This window comes from Anser brachyrhynchus, assembly GCF_964034855.1.
Source record: "Anser brachyrhynchus genome assembly, chromosome: 4".
NCBI lineage: Eukaryota > Metazoa > Chordata > Aves > Anseriformes > Anatidae > Anser > Anser brachyrhynchus.
In genome coordinates, this window is record NC_137698.1 from 60,807,239 (window position 1) to 60,834,862 (window position 27,624).

At 37.9% G+C, this 27,624-nt stretch overlaps 1 long non-coding RNA gene across 3 annotated transcripts; it reads left to right on the top strand.

Annotated features, from left to right (window-relative positions):
- Positions 1 to 6: 6 nt before the first annotated feature.
- LOC308194703 lies at positions 7 to 26,546 on the top strand. 3 transcript variants are annotated; one of them, XR_013950815.1, is made up of 4 exons: positions 7 to 125; positions 5,906 to 5,967; positions 6,470 to 6,546; positions 26,174 to 26,546. It is a non-coding gene; the product is annotated as an uncharacterized lncRNA (long non-coding RNA). The 3 variants fall into 3 exon arrangements; XR_013950816.1 differs by lacking the exon at positions 5,906 to 5,967 and having other exon boundaries at positions 56 to 125; XR_013950817.1 differs by lacking the exons at positions 5,906 to 5,967; positions 26,174 to 26,546 and adding an exon at positions 7,157 to 7,509 and having other exon boundaries at positions 99 to 125.
- Positions 26,547 to 27,624: the final 1,078 nt, after the last annotated feature.

Below are 27,624 nucleotides of genomic sequence, written 5' to 3' on the forward strand. Positions count from 1 at the left end.
AGGTCTGCTGGTAGGAACAACAAAATTGCTTAACAATGTATTTTTCCTGGGCCATAAAGGGTGAACTCGCGACGATTCCAGCCATCCTGCTGGCTCGACAATTGTTAAGATTCAGCCGTTTTTTGGTAAGATTTTTCTTTTATTTACTTATTTGGTTCTAGAGGTCGTGCTAAACTTGCCACCTTGAATTGCCCTTGCCCTAGCTCATTTATGCTCAAGGACATGCCTAATAATTTGGATACAATCCCGATTAGGATAAAAGTTAAATTATTAATATTACTGCTATTAATGTGATCCATTAAGAGATAAAACCTCTCACTTGAAAGAATTCCTCATGTCTCAGACAAAATAAAACTTTTATAATTTATAAAAGAGTATGCTTTATTGCATTTAAGCCTTAGAAGAAAGATACACTGACTGATAGGCTGGGACTGGGGATGAATCCTAGAGAGACTTTGCCAGTTGCTAAGATAAATCTGATCTCTTTTGGAGCAGTTGTATTTATTATATAAATCTGCATTCCCTTTCAGGCTGTATAGTAAAACTCCTTATGAAAAATAGTTGGTTATTCATCATTCAGAACTACTTTACAAAATAAATACCTTAGCTTTTCAGATCCAACTAATATATAGAAACCAATTAAAAGACTAAATCCTGCAATCATTAGGCAGGAAAAATTCAGAACCATGCACTATCCCGAGCAGGAAAACCCACAGCACAGCAGGAAAACTCCATTACTCGGATGTGACTTTCCTACCAGGATCCCCTCGTGGGGAAAAGTGTGCCTCTAGGAGGCGTAACTTTAGAAAGAAATTTCTGAGGCTCTGAGAAGAGATGATTAACTTTTAAGTCCACAATTACTTCTCTTTTACATTACTGGAGTGTTCTCCCTCTTTTACATCTGAAAAAAAAAAATCATTTAAACAGCAATAAGGGACTGCAATATGTATTCCTAAGGGCGGGTGGTAGCATCTTCGTTATGCAGTGTAATTTTAATGTTTTGCCAGGTCCATTCCTCATGGCAACAAAATGTCTCCTGGATTGTAGAGCAGCGTAAGGGCAGTGAGAGCTGGCTTGAATTCCCTACTCCATCACTTACCCAGCAGAGCTGGGCTGGCTGTTTAGGCCTGGACATTCAGTTCTATTTAGATGTCTAAATGTCACTGCTATCAGTGAAAGTCAGATGCTTGCATGCCTGTATATAGACCTTGACTGTCCTGTGTTCTGGCTTTCTAGCTCTGAGATGGGATAATAGCAGTGCCCTGTGGTACTGTTGTGTGAATAAACACATTTAAGACTGAGAGGAACTTGGGCATAGTAATGATAGGGACCATATAAATAACTCAGGCAAAGAGGCACTGACCACAGTATAAATAAACAGTTGCAAAGCTGCTATGAATGATCTGAGAAAGTAAGTCCTGTGAGTAACAGGGCCATATTCAAATTGCCATTAGCAGTGCACACCAGAGGAGGAGACCTTCTACAGCTGCAGAGGTGGCAATGAGAAGGGGGGGGGGGGGTGTGTGTGTCTGTGTCTCCTCCAGTTCCTTGTACAGAGGGGTGGATGCTGCTAGTGGTACTTTGGGAGGGCACCCCCAAAGCATCACACCACTCAGCGCTTCAAGGGGATAAGGATGACAAGTCTTCCCTTCATCCCTGCCCTTCCTCTGTGTCCTCTGTGGCCAATGCTCTATTTAAATAGACCTTTATTTTTTATTTTATTTTTTCTCCACGGGCATATCCATTTATGATGATTTAGCCCTAAGAAAAGACTTAAGGATTTTGTCCAAAACTAATACACAAGTGCCAGAAAGGGTCTTTAACCATAATACTTCTATTTTTCCTTCCTTAAAACTTGATGAAATTGAAATATCTGTCTTCATTATAACCTAAGCACCTGTGGAAACTTGGAAGGTACTGGATATATCCCCTTATGGGAAGAATAAATGTCTTATCCCAGCAGCCTGTGCCCTCACTACAACCTATTCATACCTCACCAACCAATATATTTTATCTTCATATGTGGTTGAAATAGGGCAGATTTCTGGGACTTAAACAGGCAAATAAAACACATCCATCTTCCAATGAGCACATGGGAAGTTATTATTAGCCAGTGGGCTAATAGTAAAACATGCTGAAATACAAGAAAAGGAAGAGGTAAGTTTCATAAGCATGTTTTACCCTTAAGTTTCCACTAATGTTTTGTTCTTAACTAGTTGTCTGAGACCTTTGCCTTTTGCTTTATAAGGCTGACAGATGAAACTTTAGAGTCCGAGGAATATTTTTAGTGGAAACAACACTGGATGCTGGCAGGGTGTCTTAACAATAGTATGTTTGTTTTGGTAACAAGATTCAAAGAATGCATTATTTATAATGCTCTGATATGTGCATGTGGCAGAATGTGCACTGTCTGTATGCAGCAATATAAGAACAGAAGTGATTTCTTATAACCTGTCTGTGCAGCTCTCCCAGATGCCTGTTGTGGCTAGGGCCAGAATTTCGCATGCGGTTTGAACCAGCAAAGCCAGTAAAATAAATACTTCCCTGGACTGCTCATTCCCACCCCATGCCCTCTCCCCACTCTGCTGTCAGCATGTGTGCTTATGCTGGGTTTTGAACCAGATCGAGGAGTCAATCTAGGTTAAAAGTGGCTTAAAAAAAAAAATCAAAAAAGTTTAACTGCTTATGTTCTTATGCTTGTGATGCTATGGCCTGAAAGTCCCCTATACAGTGTGTTCTTTTAGGACATTTTAAAGGACTATGCAAAGAAAGTAAAACTATAATCTAGAATTCAAAAAAGACAACTGCTTACTATAGGAAATACTACAATTCGTGGTCTTTACACACCCCAGCATTATTGTATATACCTGTTTTAACATATATATACATGAAGAATATATTATATGTAATCAATTAAATATTTATTACTTTATATGTAATATACTGTATATAACATCTTTACATATAGAAATATACACACGCAGATATACAGTAACTTGTACTTGAAAACCAGAAGTACCTTTTGGGGTGGTTGCACATACCACTAATTGTCAGTATGCACAAATGGCCATATGAGTCCTTTGGCCCTTTTGACCCTTATGATCCTTCATCTCACCACCTGAGCAATGGCTGGTGGAATCTGGACAAAGAAAATGTTTACTGCTTGTCTCTTCACTTCTGTACTCTTTCTTCACTTTTGGGATGGATCATATAGGGCCATATTCAAATTCTCTACGTTCCAGTAAAGTCCAAATACCTAATATTTTCCAATAACTATTGGAATCCTTAGGTATTTAGAAACATCTAGACAATAGAAAGTATAACTCTAGGCTTCCTGAAAAGAGCCCAGATACTGACTGAGCTCATGATCTGCTTTAGAGATGGCTGATCCATCAAAACCTGGGATTTTGTAGCCCTGGGCTTTTATTACTAGCCAGCAATGCAACCCCAGCTTGTTGCTCAGTGTGTTTCACAGCTGAGAAAGGAAGCCTGGCTGAGACTTTTCCCACTCCTGGACTTTGCTCTCTTGATGGGGTCTAGAACAATGTTTCTTTTTGTTTTTGCTCTCTACAGCAAACTATTGTCAGGTGCTCACAGGCAGATGGCCACTGTAGCCCTTTTGAATTGCCTGGGACATCAACATAAAGCATAAATCTGGTCTCTTAGAGGCAGGTAGCTGTGATGAGGCTCCTGATGAGTAAAAAGAAATGGTAATAATTTAAAAGAGGAAGTATTCCTGTGTATCAAAGCCTTGGATGTAACGTAATATATATCTAACATAGATTTATGCAGTATAGATAAATAGAAAGAACACAAATAATGTAATTCCGTTGCCAACATCAAAGCATGCAGATTTCGGAAGGGGGAAGTGTGATTAGAAAGCGATTCAAGATATAAAGCTTTTCACATCTCTGCAAAATGCATATATGTGTATGTATATATATATGTATTTATATTTAAATATATATTAATGAGTTCTTTTGGGTAATACAGAATGAAAAACTCAGATCTCTTGTCTTTAGTATGTTCTAGTATCCTCTCTTTTATGTCTGATTCTCCCCATTAAGAATATTATTCTTCTTTTTAGCAGACAAAATCCCCTACTAGCCCTTCTCCTTGATAAACTTTTTACATTTCTCCTTATCTCTTCCTTTGCGTCTATTGTCTGATTATACCTCTTACATAGGCCTTTACTCAAGGTTAGTGAAATTAAACATTAGCTGGCTTAATAGGTAGCTAGTAACAGTAGTTTATCTACCAAGATAAGCTTCCAGATTTTGGATGTCTCAGATTTCTTCTTTTCCATTTTCATTGTTTTAAGACAACATTATTTGAGGACTTTGTGACCCATCTCCTTGAATGTTCCTTACAAGCAGGTTCACTATATAAGACCTTGTGATAATTTCTTCTCTGGCAGGTTGCAGCTAAGATAGTTTTAATACATCATTTACTGGAGTAAAAGGGTGTTCTTATTTGAGAATGTTTCATATTCTTTAACGTCTGACAGGTTATATATACTGCAGATCCCATGACCCTCCTATGTGCTGCAAGATCTTTGTATTCTAAAACATACCCTAAGAATCAAAGCAGAGGGGCAAATTATGGACTGTACCGTAGGCTGCACTCTATTAGGAAGGCAGGGAGGAAAAATGGTAGTCTTGCCTTGAATCCTTTTAAAAATAGTAAAAGCAGGAGATTGTCAGGACAAATGGAGCTGAAACATACATGGAGGAATGAAAGGGAAACATGATTAGAGGCCTCATGAATTTGTTTAATAATAAAGCTATTCAGATGCCCGTGTTATTCCACTAGTCTATGTGTTGTGTGAAAGGGAAGATCAGAACATGGTTGCTTCCCTTCCACATGGCAGGGTAAGAGATATGAGTTTTGTAGGACTTAGCTTTCTGGGTTAGCTACTACAAACCAAAATTACAGCTTTCTACAGTTGCCTGGAATGTAATGTTTCCACAAAGAACAAGGTCTCAGAGAGGAGTTGGCTGGACTTGTGCCTTATGCTTTGTCTGATACTCTCCTTTTGGAGGGCTTCCCCAAAGAGGGATTCACTAAATTGAAAAGCCCAATTACAGACTGCAAGGCTTCCAGACCCTGGCAGTCAGAGAAGAGATGTAGACATGATACCCAAGTGCTTGGGATAAACACAGACTTCTTCAAAACAACAAACTTCTGCTACAATTATCCTGAGCTTGTTTAAACCCTGTTCAAGCAGGTTCAGTCCAGAGCTAGTGCCTGGGACAAAGTCTCCTTGTCTGAAACAATCTTTACACTTGTGCACAGTCAATAAGATCTGCAGACGTCATTAGGACATTAGACATCCCTGATGAGATGTGACTGGTTACATTGTGCGAGGCAGACAGTCATGACTGGTTTCAGAGGCACTTTTCACAGTTCTGAGTGACCAACCTGCGGTGCCAGCAGCTCGCTGCCAACCTCATGCAGCAGGGCAGCCGAATAAACAAATCTGCCTTCCCTCCTCCTGCTCTTATGGCTCATAGCCCAATAAAAGTGTGGCTGGGGACTACTAGAACTGTCACTTCATGGGACATTGGCCTCTGCTACTGACTAATGATCTTTTTCCATACCAAAGCTGGGGTTTGACTTACTCTGTAATTATTCTCTGTAAACCTGCCCTATCTGTGGTCACTTAGCCATCACAAATGAATCTAACAAAAGTTTACCAATGCTTTTTGGATACTTCTTTACCTTAGTGTATGTCCTAGGTTCTGGTAGAAAGTCTGGGTGCTGATAAAAGGTTTTTTTGGAAGCAGTGGGCTGGGGGCTTTCTCTCCTATGGTCCTTGGGTTTTAGCAGCTGAATCTGCCACCTTCTTTTCCCCACCAACACATCTGAGTTAGCCTCAGATGATGCTTTCTTTTCATCCAAACAGTTTCCCATGGTTCAATTCATGTAAAACCAGAATCCAGCAGCTGCACTATTACCCCTTTTCAGGTAACCTTTTTCAATATTATTTAACAGGGTGTTGTCAATCAGTTCTAATTTAGTACTTTTTCAGTACTTTTCTCTTCGTCTAGGAGGTCTAATTTTCACAATCCATCTCCTTTCTCTTCAGTTGCTCTATAATCTACCCCATCAGCTATAATCTTCTTCAATATCTTACCAATTTTGGGGCCTTCTCCAATCATGGTTTCTTATTCTACCCTGTTCCTGATAAAATCCATTTTGTGTACCATTTCTTATCATCAGCTAACACCTCAGCCCTTGATCACTAACCTTTTAGCAGTGACTTCTGATGTATTTTTGGTGCATATATTTTCTGAAGGACAAACTGTTTCTGCAGCCCGTGAAACCTCTTCGAAATCTGCCACTCTTTTTGCCACCCTGTGACACAATATACCCGACTGAGGCTTCAAAGAGCAAGGGAGAGAAGACTGGGCAAAGATAAAGTGGGGCCTTTGTTAAACAGAGTGTTTCTGCATCCATCTTATTCCAGGCAAAACTCTGATAATCCACAATACCATAGCTTTCATGTGCTGGGGCACTGTGCCAGTGTTGCAACTGCTGCAGAAGGTAAGAACAAAGAGGGCAGATAAGGAGTTGTGCTGTAGGGGGGAAGGGATGAGTAGAAAAAAAAATCTTTTGCATTCCTGGAATGATTGTGACACAATCATAATAATTCGGAAATAATTATATTTGTTATCAGTCAACATAATTTCCTGCAGTTCTACACACAATATCGTTTTCCTTTTCCAGCAGTCAGGCTGAACAAACGGTTCTGTTCTTGTTATTATTTTAGTACGAAGCAGAGCAATGTTGGTTGAACTAATAGTACAAACACAAGGATATCACTTAGAAATGCCTGAAGATTGGCACTTAGCCTATTGTTTCCCAACATGATGCAACCATATTTGTTCATTATCACTTGTTCTCTCATATTTTGCTGTAAAATGCCACAGTGCTGTTGTATTGTAAGGACAAACACTGCAATATGGTTAAAGACTAACTCTGTTTAAGTTATTATCCAGAGCCCATTACTGTAGTATTGGAGTGCATAAGAGAGACTATTTAGTAGATGAAAGAAAAATAATACAAAACCAGTATCATGCTGTTTATTCAAATGCTGTAGGCTAGAGCTCTGTGTATGACACATTTAAAATGACTGATGGATTTTAACTTACAGTTTAGGAGAGAAGATGCAGTCCCCCCTGCTGGGGCATGAAGGGGGTGGCTTCCTTCCACCAGACAGATCCCTGGCTCCCCAGAGGGACTGGTATGTCCTTGGAGAGGCAGGTCATGTCACCTAAAGTTTGCCTTAGAGACTCTGTCAGAGAAGGAGGGCAGCTTTAGCATGGACCATACAATTCCCAGGAGTTTTGCTGTTGGAGATGGAGCCTGCTCCCTGCCTTTGGACAGCACTCCTCAAAAGAGATTTTTGAGGTGCTGCCAGTTCCTTCTGGCATCATTCTCTATTGCTTGGTGTCTTATAATTATGCTCATAGAGGCTCACACAAACTATGAGGAAACTTCATACCATTTATTCTCCTGCTAAAGTCTCTGGGTAGTGTCCTGAGCTCAAAGGGAGTCCTGCTGGGCAGGAATAACCAGCTCATTAACATAAGTGGATTAGAATTTGGTCCTTTATGCTTGCCATACTTGCTTTGCAGTCTGCTTCTATTGTTGCTCAGGTATTTCCCATTGTCATATAATATGATTAATATATAAACATGAGAGAAACAAAAAGTCTGAAGTATCTCCAGTGAGTTTATTGGAAACTGAGTGCAGGAAAATGAGGACCGAAAAATACATATAAATAAGAACAGGCTTATTTATAACAGTCAGAAAAAGAAAAGAAACTGTTTCCAGCTCTTTTGTTTATTTTCTCCCTAATAGAGGTCAGTTAAGGCATTTACTCATATGTATCTCCAATTTGGTTTTCCATACACAGCAAAGAGAAACATTCAGCCTTTTTCTGAAACACCATGAAAGACTACAGTGTAGGAGGTTAGAACAAGCATGATACAATGATCTTTGTTGGATATAGATTCATACAACACTTTTACTAGAGATGTGGGAGAGGAAAATATCATGCTGATGAGATTCACAGGTCTTTTTAAGTTAGGACACAGTGAATACTAGTGCAGACAATTATGTAATGGAATCTTGAGTAGTTAACAAGTATCAAAATAAGGCTCAATTTAGGCAAAAATCATACGGAATAAATTCTATTAAAAGGCAACATTAAGGTCAAATTCATCACATGGTTTTAATGGAGCTTAGATCTTAAATATCTTTTAAGGTATGATCTTTAAATTTGTTATTTTGGACACCTGGCGTCTATAGGAAATCATTCAACTTGACTGCTGAGTCCTATCACTGCAAATTCTTTAAAAATTCTACTGTGAATACTTGGAGTACAGTGTAAGAGGAGATTCTGTGCCAGCCAGCTTTTTTCACTTTAGTCTCATTTCAAAGTCACATTGATGAGAACAAAGGAAGTTTCTCAAGCAAGAAGGACTGAAAACAAGCTAATGAGAGAGTTTTCTTTTAGCCAAATTGGCTGCTTCCTTACAGGGATGTAGCTGCTTCCATGAAATAGACTGTATAGCATCCACTGCTAGATGTTATTTCTTTAATAATTGTCATTGCACAAACACAGAATTGCAAGAAATATCTAGAGGTATCTATCTATGAATAGTTATGGATAAATTCTAGAAGTGTATGTTGTTTGACTGGAGAAACTGTAGCACTTCCTACAATTTATGCTCTAATTACAGGCTTTTAATATTTTATCGAGCAATGGACATTCCACTTAGAGGCTGATTTACAGATAGGCTCAGCACCCTATAGCTCCAATTGAACACAGTAGGACCAGGAGATCTCTACAAATCAGAGACCTTCCTCCTCTGATTTGTAAATCAGTGAGCACCAAACGAGAATCAATGTCCACAAGCTCAGGCAGAGTATGAGGAAGCAGTTTTATGCTGTGTGCAACCAATCAGTGGTGGAATCACTGCCATGGAAATAGCCAAAGTAAGCCCTTTGGGGGGATTAAAAAGGGATTAGGTGTCAGGAGCAACATATTAAGTTTTGTAGCCTTACTACTGAAGAGTTACAAGGGTAATGAAGCCTCAAGCTTCCGAGTTTAAGTTGATGATCTGTGGGGGGTCAGGAGGAGATTGTCATCTCTATTATAAAAGAGTCAACAGTCGAGCTAGGACATCATTGTTTTTGTATTAGTATGTTTGCCTTTTTAAGAAGCAGAACATTGGAGAACATGAAGCTATGCTCTCCCCTTGTGTGACAAAACCCATATTTCTCTGAATACAAATTAATTCTCCGAATACAAATTAATTCTCCTTTCTGTGAGGCTTTTGGAACATGTCTTTCCTAGAAGGACAGTGAGGTGGTTGTATGCAGAGGAAGAAGAGTTGTGATGACCAAGAATTTAATTCTGATCAATACTGCTCTGAATAAAACTGTTTGTAACTGAGTAGCAAAACGGTTAAGATTTACATGGACTAAGACATGACAATCTGTATACCCCTGTGTAGCCACCCCTATGTCTTTGCAATACTTTCCTCAGTGCTAATGTACCATGTTTGTCTACTATTTCCAGTTCGTACCATTATGCACCACGCAGATGCACACCATAGGCATCCTTTGTACACACTCAGTCTTTTCTCCTGTGCATGGGCATGGGTACACATGCACTAACCTCTTTTCCATGCACTCAGGCTGTTTTGGTAAGGCCCTTCCACTTCTTCACCTAACAACCCAGTGCATTTGCTTTTCCATTGCATCTTGAGGAAGATCTCAAGGTTCATGCTGAGCTGGCAAGTGGAAGGCAGCAGTTTTTACCCAGCTGAATGGCTGTTCCTCGAGGCCCTGAAGAGACCTTCAGGTTTCAGGAGCAGCCCAAAAGGTGGATTTCTCAGCATTGGGAAAACACAGATACAGCTTGAAAGAAATCCACAACAAAAGGCCTATGATGGCTAGAAGAAGCACAGACCTGATTCCTTTCAGCAGTGTTGAAATTCTTCTGGACGGCTGCAGTATTTGGTGCTATGCCCTGCTCATATTAGCCACGTGCAGCAGCAGCAGGATTGCAGGGAGGCAGCCTCATAGGCATGACATGGGCTCCACATGGTGAGGTGGCCACAAGGCTCTCAACAGACCATGTCAGCTATCTTCCTAATCAGCTATTTTTGTTTTATAACCCAATAAAACTAATATACTGTGTGTTTACCAGTGAGCTGTTTGCCTTGCTTCCAAAGCCAGCTGTGGATTTTGGACGAAGCAAGGAGCAACTAGCGGCCAAGATAAAAGCCCGGAGAGGTGGAATAATCGCTTGAATGAGGATAGCAGGACCCTGCAGAGAGATGGGTAGATCTAAAGTACTTTAAAGCAGTAATTTAGAAAGAAATTCTCCTTTTAGCTCTGAATCCTTTGGAAGGATGTGATATAGTATACCTGTAGTTTTGAGATAGATGCAGGGAAATTTAAAACTTGCTAAGTAAGAGGTTACTGACAGTTTGCAGGAGGAGCAGTAATGGCTAAGCCTCTAGAAACCTGAACGGATGCCACTATAACTAGATTTTAGGAAAAAGGAAGAATTGCTAAAGCAACAAAGTGCATGCTCTTAAATAAGGAGCACCCTCACTAAAGGCTTGTCTTTGACATATGGGCACCATATCCTGACAATTGTTCCCTTTCAGGTCTTGATAATTTAAGATTATTTTTATAATGCACCTTGCTGCAACATGAAAATGATGTAGTCTTGTGTGCAATTTTATTATACAACAAAGCAAGGACCATCTGAACTAAAATTAATGCACAGTATTAAATCAGGTACTTAATCACTCATTTTAGTTTGATTTACTGAAGCTATTGTGTTCTTGTTCTATATTACAGAAAAAATTTAACAAGACACAACATGTTTCTAAATACCACGATATGTAGGCTCAATTTAGGAAACAATATAGATCATTCTGATTCTTAAAAACCCAATAGCACCATTAGACTTGCATATTAAAATGCCCTCTTCTCCTCTCAAACACACCCATATACTGCCCTATGAAATGCACCAAAAGTGGTGTATTAGTCTCCCATGTAAAAAGGCCATTAAGAGGACAAGAAAAATTACTTCAGCTGACTACAATAGTTTTTTAAAAACAGTGAAATACTTTTTACTAAAAGACTATTTTCAATACCAGTCTATGAAGGGAGCTGATTCATTTTGTGTATACTCCTGCTCTGTCTCCATTTGGAGATAAATTATCACATTATAGTCTTTGCTCTCCCACTTGCAAATTAAGTTGTCATTCAGCAACTCATAAAGAGGCAAGCCGCAACAATCCATAAGAACAAATAACGCAGCTATTCTTTGTTTAAAAAATGTGGTTTTATAAACATATGGTTTTGTAATATTTTTTTTTTTACTTCTTCTTTGTACTTGACTACATATTGGCAAGATGATTGTAACTTCTTTCCCTACTAGCTGGACACCATTAAAATCCTATTAATAATAAATAAAATTTTTATACAAAAAAAAACCAAACAAACTAAAAATCTATTTTCTAAAAACTTAGCTATAAAAAGTTTCATTTTTTTTTTTCTGCAAGAAAATTTTGATCTGAATTAATTTTCTCAGAAAAATGTGAGTTCCAATAGAAGGAAAGAAATAAAAAGAAAATGTCTTTCCCAAATGGCACAAAGAATGCCCAAGGCTTGTTGATGTATTTTCTTTCTTTTCCCGCCACCAAACCCTGGTATTTCAAGTCCAAACAAAATGGAAAATTTAAAATAATGAAATTATACAATAATGCAAAATAAGTATTTTAGTGATTTTTTTTTTTTCTATCAAAATTGATTTTCAGCTGGGAGTCTGCATGAAAACTGTCTAGCAGTCTCTTAAACTCTGCTCTGCATATTCCTCTATGACCTGGTGACATTTGGTTGTGATCTCTTGAAGCTGTTAATTTTTTTTTCCACATAAGAAGTTCTTAGGAGCATTCATGTTTTTAACACAATTATTTTTCAGGTTGACTTGAAGAAACAAAACATTCCCCAGTGGTCTGAGGCATCTACTCTCTTCTCCAGTTACATTTTACAACACAAATTCTACGAACTACTGGAGATCAGCAAATACAAGTGTAGCAGTGTCATAATCCCATATTGCACCTGAATTAAACAAGATTTTGCAACAAAGGCAGGCATATGGGATTGTATCTCCTTCATGACATCAGTGCTAGATCCAGGCTGTGGTCTCAGTTCCTCACTGCTTGGTGAGCACAGTGCCTGCGAGGCTCGCATGAAATGAGAACAAAACAGATACAGAAGTGACCCAGTATTTCTATTCTCAGGAAGCAAGTGTAATTTAGGAATGTTTTAAGCCATTTTAAATTTCCTGAATGTGAATGATAGTGCCTCACAATTTTTGTCTGGACCACTTCTTGTATCTGCAGTGGTAGGTAAAAATGCACCTGGGGTTTGGTAGTCTGCCATTATCCTGCACACCAGCTTTTAGGGCTGCGCTACATCTTCTCTAGCTGAACTGGCACAGAGTCAAAAGTGTGTGATCAACGGTCTCTGAATTAGTGCTGCCTTCTTCCATGATGACAACCTAGAGGACACAAATTTTGACTTTGATTCATACAGTTTTGTTTTTTTGTTTGCTGTCCTGGCTTTTCTACAGCCTACTGACTTACCATAGTACCTGTCTCACAAGTACACAGTTCTCCCTCTACTTATGTTTCCCACAGTCAAGCAATTTCATGGCTGCTTTTCCAGGTTGGACTGGACAAAAATCTCTGGTGCTGGAAATGCTAACTCTGGCAAAACTGAATTAAAAATATATATATATATATATTAGCTGGGAGAAAGATATTAACCCATTACCTATATTGCAGAGGGCTAGAGAGGCTCATACTGCATGCTCAGTCAAGCACTTTGAAATCCTTTTCCTCAACTGTAATAGCTGATGGGAAAAGCGGTCTCATGAGAACCAACTCTCTCTCTGAGCAGGCTAAAGGAGTGAGGAAGAGAGGACAGAAAAACTGTAGAGGTTTGTTTTCATCTTGCAGAGGTGCTGGGCAGAGCAAACTGCAGCTATCCTATGGTGCAGGCTGCTTCCCGGGCTGCTCCACATACATTCTGCTGCAGAAGCTGAACACCTTATGGCTTGTGGCAAAGCCATGGAGGAGATCACAGCTTGTATTTTTTTCCCTGGAGTTGCTGAAAAGACTAAATTCCTTATCCACGGTTATAAAATAGCATACACATACGTGGCTGCATCCTTTGTAACTTGTGTTTGTAGAGAAATGCAGGGTAAAAGACCAGCTGTCAGTGAACAGGTTCTGGTGTCCAGGAACAGCAGACATTAGGTAGATGAACTCATCTCTTTTCAGAGATCTAGGCTCAGTCTACAAAACTGTTTAGATTTGTAGTTATTGAAAATGTAGAATATCTATGTATTATATATGTCAACAGTAGAAAGCTTCTTGGCAAAGGCTCTTTTACAGGATGAACTCTGACCACAATTTACTTGATCATAAAAGCTTGACTATCCGTAGACCTCAGTGTCTTCATACAACCAATAAGGAACTTCAACCCTATCTAACGGATGGGAAAACTGAGACAAGGGAAACCAGTGTATTGGTAATACTGATAATAAGGGATTTGACATCTCAGGAATCCAGTTTACCTGTCACATGTGTTCTCTGAATCCTGAGGGGGACTATGCAACTAAATTCTCTATATGATTAAAAACAAACAAACAAACAAAAAAGCCAGAGTCTAGAATATTATTTATTGATACTAGATATAGATTACTAGATATTCTATCTAGTCTTTATTCCTGAAAACAACAACAACAACAACAAAAAACAACAAAACAACAGCAGTCTTTTTTCTTATTTCACAATACACAAATAAACTGACACAATAAACTGACAGAGAGTGTCTGCTAGTGGATTGCTGTGCAACAGCACTGAGTATGTGCTAAAAACAACAAGTCTGCAGTGTAATATGATAGAGAAATTGTTCAGCAAGGTCTTGACTCTGACTTTACGTAACCTGTATCAAAATAGTGCAAAAAAGGAGACAGAAGAAACCAGCCAAGTCGCCTCTAAAATTACCGCTGGCACTAGCACCACTGAATGTAGATCATAGTATATTTCTATGAATAGAACTTGGAGGAGTTATGGAAGATTTGCAGATTGTGTAATTTTGTTGCTGGAGCTGATGACTGGCAGCCGACTGCGACTCTGGTGGGTGAGGAGCAAGCAGGATGATGTCCGAGCTGTCCAAGGGAAATCTTGGAAATTGCAAGGTACTTCAGTCCTTGGAAGGTGCATATCTTTCTAAAGTTTTTGTTATATCAAAATAAATGCCATTGAATACAGACATGGCAACGTTCCCCAGTTAATCAGGTGAAACCTCTAAAGAATCTCTTGAGCCTTTTTTTGCCAGTTGCACAAATCGTCAGCCTGCTCTTGGACATGCTTACCAGTCTGAGTGGGTATTATTTGTACTAGGAAGTATCTGAAGGGTCAGGACCCATGAGTTGTTATTTCTACTGCAATGCATAAGGGCACTAAACAGGAATTAGAATACAAGGCGTTGAACAAGGCACTTAAACATATAGCAACGAAGTTCAGCAATCTGCAGTTTCCAGTAGACGGCAATGAGTGTGTACCAGAGAAACAGAGAGAAGAGCCATAAAAGGAGTGTAAAAGTGGTCAGCAGCAAACTATGAGCACTGTTTGATGAAGAAGTACTTATTAAAAACAATGCCTTGTGGACGTTGCACATACTGTTTGAACGCTTGTATACAAGGCAAAAGATATAGGTGCTGATAATTAGTCTGTGTTGTAAGTGTGGAGGTTGGGTTTCCCTGTGTAGTGCAGTGACATTACAGATGTCTACAAATTGTGTCTTACATCTAAGTTGTTTATAGTGTGATTGCAAACAGCGAACGTATTGTTTCAACATGGTTAATGTTTATGAGATTCATTTCAGTTTATAGGTGCACACAGATTGCCTGGAAAAGTACCAGGCCATTCTTTTTTTTTTTTTTTTTGATAGTGATGAAGAAAGATGAAAGTCTATACACACCCTTCCAGTGTAAAATCACAAAAAAAACAAATAAGTTCAAGAAGTTCACAACTGCTTGAGTCTTAAGTTTCTGTAAATTACCTCATGTCCTCCTCATGCCTGTGGGATTATCTGAGATGACAAATAGGGCTATGCCAGGTCAAGAAAATAAGAAAATTAAGACTAGGAATCCATGAGAAATTGACTGCAATGTTGTAGATTCTCAGCATAGACATGCAAAGAGATTGTTTCCAAACGCTTTCCTCTGGCCACTACCAGAACCAGTAACAAAGTCTAGCTGGTCACTATACTGCTGTTGGCTCCATAACACGTGTGCTGTCTGGGAGAGCGGGTGTGTATAGTCTGAATGGATTTAATGCTGCTTCAAGCCGTATTAACTGTACTCAACATCTATAGATTGCAGTTTCTGGGTTTCCCAGTAGAAAATACCGTTTATACCTGCTTTAGAAAGAGCTCTTTCTACATCCTCTACTATTCCTCTGATTTCCCTATGACCTAAAAGACAAAGAAAAGTGTAAGAGGAGAAGGATGTGCAAAGAAAAGGGAGGGCTATCATCAAACATTGGCTTTATTTTCCTCCCCGTAGTTCACTATGTAAAGTAAAAAATGGACACATTAAATTTAGAGATATCAGACAATAATTTCCCTCTGCCTTTTACAATAGAAAAAAGGAAAGAATTGAATTGAAATTTATTTATAAACAGAATAATGATTTTTTTTTCTTATTTTTGTTGTAGTTTTTCTTTTATCTCTGCAAACTGCCTATCTGGAAATTAATTAAAAGTTAATACACTGGTAATCAGCCATTCATAGATAGAATGTAGATGCACAGTTTAGTAGCATTATGCTTATAGTTTATAGAGGAAGAAGAGAACAGTTGCTGAATGGACACTTCACATAAGCCTCTGGATCCTTCCATCTCCTGCAGCTGTGGTGGGATGTGTGATGTTAGGATATTCTGTCCATACCTTTCCCTGAACAGTGAGAGCTGCATTACTTAAGCTGCCAGCTAGATTATACATTTTTATCTGCTGATCTTAAAGAGTTAAGAGCTTCACTTTCCAGGAATGGCACAGAAAGGAGGTGTACTGGGGTAAGAGCAGGACACCCCTGTTAAAAGTCATGCAACTAATTTCTCATGCAGGGTTGTTTTCACTCATTTTCCTGTTCTTCAGCACTTAATGATTTTTCTGTCATCAATGGAGTTTTAATTGAGTGGGATTAGGGGTGGATTAAAGGATCTCATCAGAACTCATACTCCCTGCATCCACTTCCTGTTGAGTCCTCTCAACAGAAGAGCTTTTGACATTAGAGAAGTGAAAAATACTTAAGACAGTGATACAGGGAGGGAGAACTCATTTGAAATGTAACCAAGGAACTGCGATTGTAAAGGCAAGCATATCATAAAATCTTAGAGATCATAGAATGATGTGATTTACGTCACTTTGCCCACTCCTGGATTTCACCTGGCTGTATACAGGAGGGGTTTAAGCTTTAGCAGACATGAAGACATCACCTCAACCCCTTCCTCAACTGCTTATGGATTTTTTAATGAAAGACACCTTCCAGTACATAGCTGAATCAATATTAAAAATGTTGTAAAATTCACAACATGAAAAGCCAACGGATTTACATTTCATTCTGTATTTACATTGGATTTAGAATCAAAACTACAGTAGGAGCAAAAAACCTTTCTTTCTCCTTTTATTCCAGGGTGAAGTAGGATATCAAAATTATGCATTTATTTGGGTTCTCTTTTTACTTTTTTTTCTCTTGAAAATACTTTATCTTATATAACCAGGAGAAAAGGGTTATGGAATAAAATCTCTGAGAATGAATCTTTTGAGTACTCAGCCAGACACTGGAGAAAATTCTGACCCAGAAAAGAAAAAAAAATACTGTCAATGATTTCAGTGGGCACAGGCTCTTATATTGCTTGCCATATAGTACAAAAGCTCACTTCTGCTCTTCATATCCCACTTTAATCACCAAGAGTTACACATGCAAATCCATGGCAGGATTGTAACTACAACATTTAAGACTAATTATATAGCTCTGGGAACAATATTCAAATCTCAGCACAAACAGTTCTTTATCTTTTAGACACTGTGAAATCTTCTCCAGTAACAAAAATTTCCTCTCAGATATGCACAGCAGGTCTCAAATCTGATGTGCTGCTGACATTAATGGGATATATATGTACAGTGGAAGGCAGTATTCACAAGTCAAAATTTATTATGAAGTTCTGTGAAGATAATGTAACTGAAGTTTTCTCTTCCACACCTGAACTTGAAAGAAATAGTGACATTTTAATCTCATGAATAATGTTTTAGTTACAGTTCTATATATGGCTTAATTAAGTCCTTCAAAGTTAAACCTATCCAAAGAGGTCCAAAATGCTCTGGGCTAAAATTATTTTTAGGATAGATATTCTTGTAAATCGTGCTGCTCCTTAAGCATGACTTGGTGCATCTATTTCCCTTCTTCCATGTTGTCCAAGCTCCCTATTATCATGCCTAGCTGAAAGTGAATGAACACATCAGTACTTTGGAGTGTATCACTGTGAATATTTGTGACTGAAGGTATATAGTAACATGAATCTGGCTGGTGAATGCCTTTAGCTCTTTACCAATCAGCGTATTTGCAGTGAACATCTGGGATTTGTTGGATTTGTTGACACCTAGTAGCCTGGCTAGTTCCACATGCATGCATAGCAACATTCAACCTTATAGAGTTTTCAACGTTATAGAGTTACCAGGTGTCAGCAAATTTTCAGAGAGGCTTCTGAGAGGCCAACTGTATTTGTACTGCACAGCTGTTTTATGTATATGCAATAAAATAAATCCAAGCAGTCTGGGACACATCTGAGTTACCTTATAATATAACAGGACTCACTTCACTACACACGTGAAGACAGTTCTCTCTGGGAAATCCAGACAGAATTTGGTAGACTTACACATATGAGACTGTATTTCAGATGGATGCGTAGGGTTTGATAAATATTGCTGTAGCAATGCAAACTGGTTGCTAATAGTTCACATGAAAAAAAATCATATAAAAAACAGGGTTCCAAGTTCCCACCTAGTCACGGTTAGACACAGTCAGGTGTGGAGCATGAGCGACTCAAGTGGAGCATGACTGCAAAGAGGTTGGGAATCACTGTTGAATGACAAGAGCCCATGGAGATTCAAAGAAGCACAGATAGAATGAGTGAAATGAACTTAAAATACAGCTACGAAAGAAAGACTCAGATTCAAATCAGCTTTTTCAGATTTCCATAGCCACAAAGACTACATGTTCATTCTTGATTACTGATCCCAACAATCAGAAAAAATGTTGATGGAAAATTCAGTTGCTTAAAATACAATGACATATGTTATGCTATGTTTGCTAAACATATATCACAACACTGATGGTTCATTAGTCATTTATGTATCTTTTTTTGAAAACACCTCATTTTAAGCATGTGCTTTTGAGTCCAGAGTGTTTAAAACCAAATAGCATTGTGAAAATTATGTTAAACTGTGAAAATGATGATTAGAATAACTCAAGAGTCAAATTCAGACACCTATTATATGCTGCTGAACTTCAGATATAATTGGGTCTGTCTCACATTGATGCTAAAAATAGGAGTATTGTAAATGAAGTGGAAGAAGAATTATGACACAGGATCCCATGAGTTAAAGCCTTTAGAGCATCAGTCCAGTGGTCAGACATAATCTAACATGGCCAATAGATTCTCCTGAAGTGCTCCTTTCCATTACAAGCCAATTACTAAAAATAGGCAGAAGAGAAGGTGAGATGCTTTTGGCAACTTCCACAAAAGCAGACAAATGAGGAAACTAAAACTCATGAGATGCTTCAGAGTTCTCTAAAGCAAAGGAGATAACTCTAAGACTGACTGAGAACTACAAATATCTGTACAATCAATCCAATCCTTTTTTTTTTTTTTTTTTTTAACCTTTGAAAAAGAGACCTCGACAGATGACCAGTCCTTTAAGAAGCTGATAAGGAGCTGTTCTTGAGTTAAACCAGCTTCTGGTGAGAACTAGGACAAGGAGGAATGAGTGTGTACACACAAATCTCATCTTCTTCTTTATAAGGTTTTTCTTTTAACATTTTTGGTTTACTAGTTGTATTAAAGTTTCATAATTACAGACTTGATCTTGGGCTTCTCATTAACTACTGCTGAAGAATACTAAATTTATACTTAAGTTTCAGGCAGTAAGAAGAGATCACAAAGAAGAACTCCTTGATTAGTTGCATCTGCTTTTAATTACACTTAGTTTCTTATTTGTGATCAGAGTTCATATTTTCTTCATATTTACTGGAAACTGTTTTCCTTAAGTTAACTGTAGCATCAATGTCTGTCCTGGGGTAGCTATTTCAAGAATGCTGGCCATTCCTAGGCCTTTTATTAGCTCAGTTAAAATACTTCTAGTTTATTTGACAGTAAGAGTTCAAGTTAAGCATGCAAAATTACCACCATGTGCAGAAGTGTATTGCCTTCCTCTCTTTCCCTATGATATACAGAACTGCATGATTTAAGAGCACGATAGGACTTTTATGGGTGGATCTGACCACTGCAAGAATAGCATAGCAAGTTGGACAAGAAGAGCTGTTTCTATATCCTCAGGTAGATGCAGTATTTTCATGAAATTTTATAGTTTGAACAACTTGTGGAAATGCTGAAAGAGACTGAGAAGCACAGTCAGAACTTCGAATAAATTAGATCATATGATTTAGATGTGTTGGAAAAGAAAAAAAAAAAAGAAATCCGTGTATAAAGAGGCTTTGCGGATCAAGGCTTTGAAATAAGCTGGATTTGTAATAACAAGGTTTTATAAAACACCCAGTCTAGAGAAATGTACAGGTGAAATATTTCAAGTCTAATGTTTTTCATAATATCAGAGAAAAGAAGCATTTCCTTATTTGAATCATTTTTATTTCTGTGCCCTAGAAATTGACCCAATCAAACTGACCCAAACTCCATAGATCCAGGGATTTGACCTAATAACCTAACTCACAGACTTCTGATGTTTTACTTTTCTCTGACAAATTACAGGATATATGCCATCTTTGTTAGGCACATTAATGAGTTTCTGGCACAGAGCTGGAGGCAATGCTGTTTGTGCTTACCAAATAGAAAGTTTTCTGCACTCAGATCCTGTGAGACAACCGGGTCTTGGCACATAGTTCCTTGTTATTCCTAAAGAGAATACTGGAAAAGCAGGTCAACTTGCTTACTCTAGTATCATCTTTTGTTTGGATAACAGGTACATCTTCAGCTGGGGAGATTCAATGTGGAAGGAGAAACGTATCTTACAGAGCCTGAATGCACTTTTTTACTAACTTTGAAAAGCTCCCAGAGAATTCATTGGAATCTATGTTAATCTAAAGTAGAAAGAGTTACTATAGTTACTAATACAATAGTTACTAAATATAATTCTCACTATATAAAGTGCACATTCTGGGATCCTGTAAGTTGAAAAGATAAAAGATCTTTAATTACATTTGCCATGGTAATAAATGATTGGCTTCCTTTTACATAGTTCCATTGTAGAAAGAGCATGTGCGTAACACTTCGAATGTTTTGAACAACTCAGCATCAGCCAGGAGTATAAGAGTCCTTGCTTCCTCTCCCTTTTTTATTTAAAGGTTGGCAGTAATTTTTCATGTCAAGGTCATGATTGATGTGGGTTAACTTTCCCTAAAAATCTTTTGAAACATTTTGAGTAATGTTAAAAATTATGGCATGCAATACATCAAAATATTTTTCTAGGCTTCCTGCATAAGTAAATAAACACTAGGGAAATGTGGAAGGCATTCAGAATGTTTTGTAAGCAAGTTTCAAGCTGCATGTTGCAGATTTATATGCTTCATAGTTTACGCTACGATGCATGTTGCATTTTATTAAAATACATTGTGGGTGGGGAAGAGATGGTGATCTACTACATTTGTGTCTTTGCCCGCATCAACTTGCAAAGGACATCAATTCACTAAGAAGTGTATCTGAGCATGGATTATGTATCCTGTCTGTCAAGTGTCAGTTTCCTGGGGAAATACTAATAGCAAATCCTCAATCTTAGGCCAAATGTCAGGGCTGTAATGTCCAGCACTCTGAGTATGGAACATGGGATTATACAAGCATCTGCCATTGACAGGCAAACGTAAAAGCCACTGATCTTCAGCAGTCAGGTTTTGAATAGCACAGAAAATCCCTCCAAGACATAATTCCTAAAGATAAGTAAAGCAAAACAAGATGAGAAACAGGTGAAGCAGCAATGTATTTTCTTAAGAGAAAAAGAAAGAGGGGTGTCTACTGTCACTCAGTAATGTAGGTTAAATAGAAAAAGGTAGACAGGTCAGTGGCAGGTGTACAGCGTGGAGCTTCTCTTTTCTTAGTCAGCATCTTTTCATTCACCCTTATAATCATGACTGGGGCATCACAAAAATCTGGGTTATTATTCTTCTTGTTAATTGATGAATTTGTCTGAGAGTGGACTAGAGTGCTGTCAGAAAAAACAGAACTGATGACACATGGCTTTTCTCATTAGGTTTAGGTATCCCACTGAGGTGTTTATGAGAGAGGTCTATGATCCCCACAAAGCCCATCCAGAATAGCCCAGCATACCCACATGAGGAGTCTGCTTTTCTCCTTTGACGTATGTAGAGCACAAGTCCCAAATCAAGGTAACAAGTTTATAGACTTGTAAATGTAGCCTGTACTGTAAGGGCATAGAAAATAGGTACTTGCCTTTTTGAGATTCCAAGAAGACCACAGCATGGCTGAGGTAAAAGTTCAGAGATACTATAAAAGTATCACTGAGTAGTATCAGGAAATGTTAGAACATCCCATCAATACAGTCTTTACTCCTTTCCATACCAAATATTTACTTGTTTTTCTTTCCTCTTCAAACCCATATTATACGTTATTTAAGCAAGAGGAATTAGCTGTTCTCTGAGAACGCTTATCTTTCTCATTAGATGATTGCATTAGATATCTAGCTTAGACTAGACATGTAAGTTTATATGGTTGAACATAGGTGAGATGAATCTCACATCTAATATGTACAGATAAACAGGAGTAGAATTATAGAAACATAGAAGAGAATATCCTGAGTTGGGAGCAACCCACAAGGAGCATTGACTCCAACTCCTGGCTCCACACAGGACTATCCAAATATCAAACCATAATAGAATCACAGAATCATAGAATAGTTAAAAACATTTAAGATCATCTCAAATGGCTGTTAGCAGGTAACTATGTTGGGAGGATATGCTTCGGTATTTCAATGTATTCAAAATCAGCTCAGTGAACTTTGTCTTAGAAAGCAGGATGTCATTGGGAATGTGACAGAAAATGATTGAAAATGCTTGAAATGATGTATTCAATGTCATATATATGATACTCTGCTGAGGTATGCAGTATAGAAACTAGACAATTAGCTGTCAGCAAGTATTTATTCTTTGTAAAAGTTGTAGACTAGCATCTACTCTAACTGCCAAAGTTCAAAGTACATAACTTCTGTATAAATTTTACTTTTCCAAATAACTTATTTTCATTGTAGTCTTGAAATTAATGTGACAGACTATAACTTATTTAGCTTTCAGCTGTATAGTAACTAACAACTACAAGACACTTTCCTGTTTTCATGGTTTAAGGCACCAGTGGCCACAGAGAATGATAGACCCTTTCGAGCAAAACTTTGTTACCTAAACTGACAGAAGACCAGTATACTGTTGGCAATATATGAGCTGTTTGTCCTACGAAGAGATAACTTTGCATAAATCTTGGACAACTATATTATTTAGTTTGCTGCAACTCTGTAGAAGAGTATGAAAAATACAATATACAATTCTGGTACTTTCCTAGGAATCACATTGTTTTCTCTGTTCCTGCATTTCTTAGCAATAAAGGAAAGTTTCAAGAGTTTTGTTCTTAGAATGTAGGCTAGAAATTATTTTTATGATCTGCTCCATTTGCATGCTGTCTCACATCTGACAGTCCACTATGAGCAATTGAGAAACTTCTTCTGCATAAATTACAGTAAGCCTTATGGCAATTATTGCTATCTTTACTGATCCATGCAAAATCATTTCTTTTCTCATTCCAGAAAGTGCAAAGACTCTTCTTTTTAGGGTGTTGTTGACCATATTAAGGTTTTCAGCAATATAGCAGTGCAAGTAGAAGTTAACCAGGCCCCAGAGAGGCCTCGTTAATTAGAAGTTTTGCTACGTCGCAGAAGTGAATGAATTATGGGTAGAATTGTACATGAAGATTTTTACCTAGGAAGGGGAATTTTACTTTCTGTTAATTGGTGAATAAAATATAAAAATGAGGTTATCTGTTAGACTGGAACATAAGCAGCTAAGTCCCAGGGTTGTTTTGGTATTGGACATTTTGTTAAGACACCTGCAAGCTTGGGCTATTAAAATAATAATGAATTACTTTAATGATGCCAGTACAGAAGCGCCACAAACAAAAAATAGAGAAGCACATGTTCAGGTATGGCGTAGAAAAGTGAATGTGACATGAATGAACTGGGGTGTATAAAGACATATTTAAAATCTTTTGTGTCTGTTTCTGTTATTCCTCTTGTCCTGCCAAGTTGAAGATTTTGTTTTACCAGCCTGTTAAGAGGTTTTGTTGGTTTATGTGTTTCTTTTGGTTTATGAAGGAAAAAGCTAGCTCAGGTCTTGTTTGACGTCTGCTGTGCAGATCTACAAAAAGGGAGGAATAATGTTTTTCTAATAATGTCTTCAGAGGCATGAAATGAATAAGGGAACAGGTAGCCCTATCTTTATGAGACAGTTAGCAGGTTGTATCTTGATTTGTTGGAGGAATGTTCCCTCAGGATTGCTGTCATGGTTGTAAGCTGTGTACTGGGCTGTAATTCAGTCAATTACAAATACATAAATAATGTCTAAATGCTACTTAAGACCATGCTCACTGTCTGCTTTGTACCTATGTGGAGAAGGCCCATAGACACTAGATACCTATACAATCAATACTCAGCCTATAATAAATCTGTTGGACAAAATCACCTTTAGATTCCAAACAGCTGACTGTGCAGGATGCTGGCTGCTGTTTTGGAAACATGTCTCAAAACCACCTTCTTGCATTTTTGTAGCAGCTGATATCGTATCTGTACAATATCTGGAGATACATCTTTAAGTATCTTATGGATTTAAAGATGCTGCATAACTGCTGTTACCTGATCTCACATGAGAATTCTGGACTATAACACAAATGTTCCTCAGAACAGATCACAACCAAGCTGCAGCTAAGGCTCTTCAAGGCTGGCCCACAGTCCAAAAACATGCGGCATATATCCAGTGAGCTACTAAATGAACAGACAAGGAGGAGCGTAGACACCTTCTATTGCAGTGGAAGTGAACAATACTTGCACAGTTTTGACAAATTCAAACACCATTTTCAGTATCAACATACAAACAAATCAAAAAATATCTCTTAAAATAAGTGACAGATAACAACTAAGGGGGATAAATTATAGTCGTGAGGGACACTTGCTTAAAATAAGAGGTGGAGAATCACCGTAAATTCTCTCATTCATCAGCTAGAAGTGATGAGGCTTTATACTTATGATTCACATAGGGTTGATATAGTCAGCCTAGAAAGCCTGATCACTTTGTTCTGAATGCTTGCTTCTGCATTTCTGGGTCACCTCAGTTATTAACAAAAAGAAACAATTGTGATGAGGCTAGGCCATTGCTTTTAGTCCCTTTCAGTTCCTGTCTAACAGAAAAAGAATAAGTGATACTCCAACTTTTGTGAAGAAGCATTATTGTAATTTTATTCACATCTGTTATGTGTGAATTCGTATAGTATATGCTCACTGAATATACTATTTATTAATTAAGAGTCTCATCTAAAATATACTTTTACTTGATGAATGTGTTTATGTCCCATTGAAGTCAATGGGTTATAAATAAATTTTTTTGAAGTGTAAACATATACCTGCTTGATTTTGTATGTAGGACTGTATCAGATTAATGGAACCAAATTGGAAATTGCTTTTCTTTGACCTACATTTTTGAACATTCTACTTGAAAATCATGTAGCCTGGTTTTCAAAGATACTGACCAGCTTCAGTCAAAGTAGGACCTTGAATTTCGAAGCTGTGCTTTACAATTCAAGTATTACATGCCCTTGCCAGAGGAACATATAAGGAATTGAGTGTGCATTGTTTGTCATAAACTCCGAGATACACAGGTAAAATGAACTTTATCAGAATAATGACTTTTTATTGATGACACTTCTTAACTGACATTAATGCATTTTCCATCTGCAAACAAGAAAATTTAAAAAAGAGAATAAAAGATATTCAGGGAGTAGCAGATGTGCTTTATACAGAAAAGTTTATGGAAATTCATGGCTAAGATATGAGAAGGATGATTGAGTGCTTGAGACATACATTATTTTTAAAGATTTTTAAAAGGATCTTTAAAGGACTTATAAAGGATTTTTAGAGGTATTGATAAAAGATAGGAAAAAAAACGTTTAGTAAAATGTGGGAAGATACAACCAAGTGTCATAAACAGAAGCTGAGCAGAAAAAACTTAAGCTGGACAGTCACAACAATGTGTTAATGATATTATTCATTAAACTGCTGGAAAGTTTCCCAAGGAACATAGTGGAAGTCCCATTACTAACTGTAGGTTTAGATTGTTTGCCCCTGGCAAAGACTAGTATAGGTTTCAGGTTTTTTGGGGTGATTGGGGTTTGGTAGTTTTTTGAATGAAGATAGTTAGGAAAAACCTCTGATTTGTCTGTTACCTCTGCACAAAAAAAAAAAAAAAGTTAAAAAGTGAACAAAGTGGTTAATACATGCGTTTTCTGAAACTAATCCATACTGCTCAGTTCAGAGTTTGGGGTATTCTATCTGTTTATCAGCTGTCCAAATCTTACAGTGCATTGCTACAGCAAAACTGGGACAGTAATGGGTGAAGGCCATTGGATCATGATGGAGGATTAGATCCAACATTAAAAATCAGGTCCTAAAATATTGGCAGTAATTAGGAGTTTATGACTTTTTTTTTTCTTTTTTTTTTTCATCAGTGAAATAAGTTGCATATCTGAAGGACGGTTATCAGCCTGAGATGTAGGTAACCTTCTGGCCTGCTTGGAACTGGACAGGTCTGCGAATCAAACATCAGGACTAAATGAATCCATATTCAATTTCTATTCAAGACATTGCCTATACTTTGAACCATAATTATTTTGTTTTATGCGTTTGCTTTGCTGGGTGTGTGTTACCAGCCAAGGCCTTAAATCTCTCTGGCACAAATTACAAGTTTTAAATAAACAATTGGCAACTAATTCTACAAGTACTAAACAAAATTCTACCTCTGCCTCCAAGAGTACAATGAACATGGCTGTAATGTAATTCCTGGCACATACACTCTGCATGGCCACTGTGCCCCTCCACCCCCCCACCCTCCCCTTGAAGAGAGCAGATAGCACATAGTCAGAAAACACTGCTGCTAAAAGTCCTTGCAGGTCCACAAAAGACCTAGTAAAGTACTTCATAGCATCAATTGTATTATATATCATCATAGGAAACACCTAATATTGGGAAGTGTACTTTAAAAAGCTACAAGGTCCAACAAACATACACTTTTCAAATACATCAATATCACCAGTATATCAATATTATTCTAGTGACAGCACCAAAATTTACTGACAGTTAAATGGACCCAAACCATTCTTTCCCCACTTGTTGGGGAACTGCTTAGCAACTGTAAAGATATTTCCTTGGCTAGAACTTAATTCATCTGCTAAAGTGAATTAAAAATGCATTTAAAAGCTAAAAATACAATGTAAGTTAAAGCTTGTGCTCAAATATAAAAAAACCACCACCCCTATTTTCGATAATCTCTCAAGTTCCAACAAGGTCTAATCAAACTCCTGGGACAGAATGAAATAAATAAATGGATCATTTTACCACTAGGAATAAAGTGGTAAAATACAGAGCTCTTCAGAAATATGATAATTATTTACACAGTTGTATTTAGCATACAAAAAAACCAAAAGACTAACAGTAAAATTTATCTAGAATCTTCTCTAGAAATTTATCTGAAGACTACATGCAGCTGTAGTAATTTTGTTAAAACAAAAGTATTTGTGCCGCAGAGTTGCATAATTAATTAACATGTGAGCTTCCACCTTCAGCTAGCAGCAGCAACACCAGCATGATCAGTAGCAGGTGCCTGTATGTGATATATGTGATGCTACCATAGAATTTGGCAAGCAATGCTTAGGAAACTGCATAATGGCTTAATATACTTTAGCTTAGGTCTTCAGACAGTGTAAACTGACCTTCCCTGCACACAGCGTGGAGGGTGAGAGCCGGCAGAGATTGACAACTGCCAGTGCTGTCAGCAGGGAGATGCCTACAGCCAGCACATCCATCACTCAGCCGACCAGAGCGCATGAATAGGAGACCCTGGGACCGTCTCTGTGTGCTTCCCAAGGGGTGCCAGAGGGGCACCCTTACTCCTCCCTGGAGA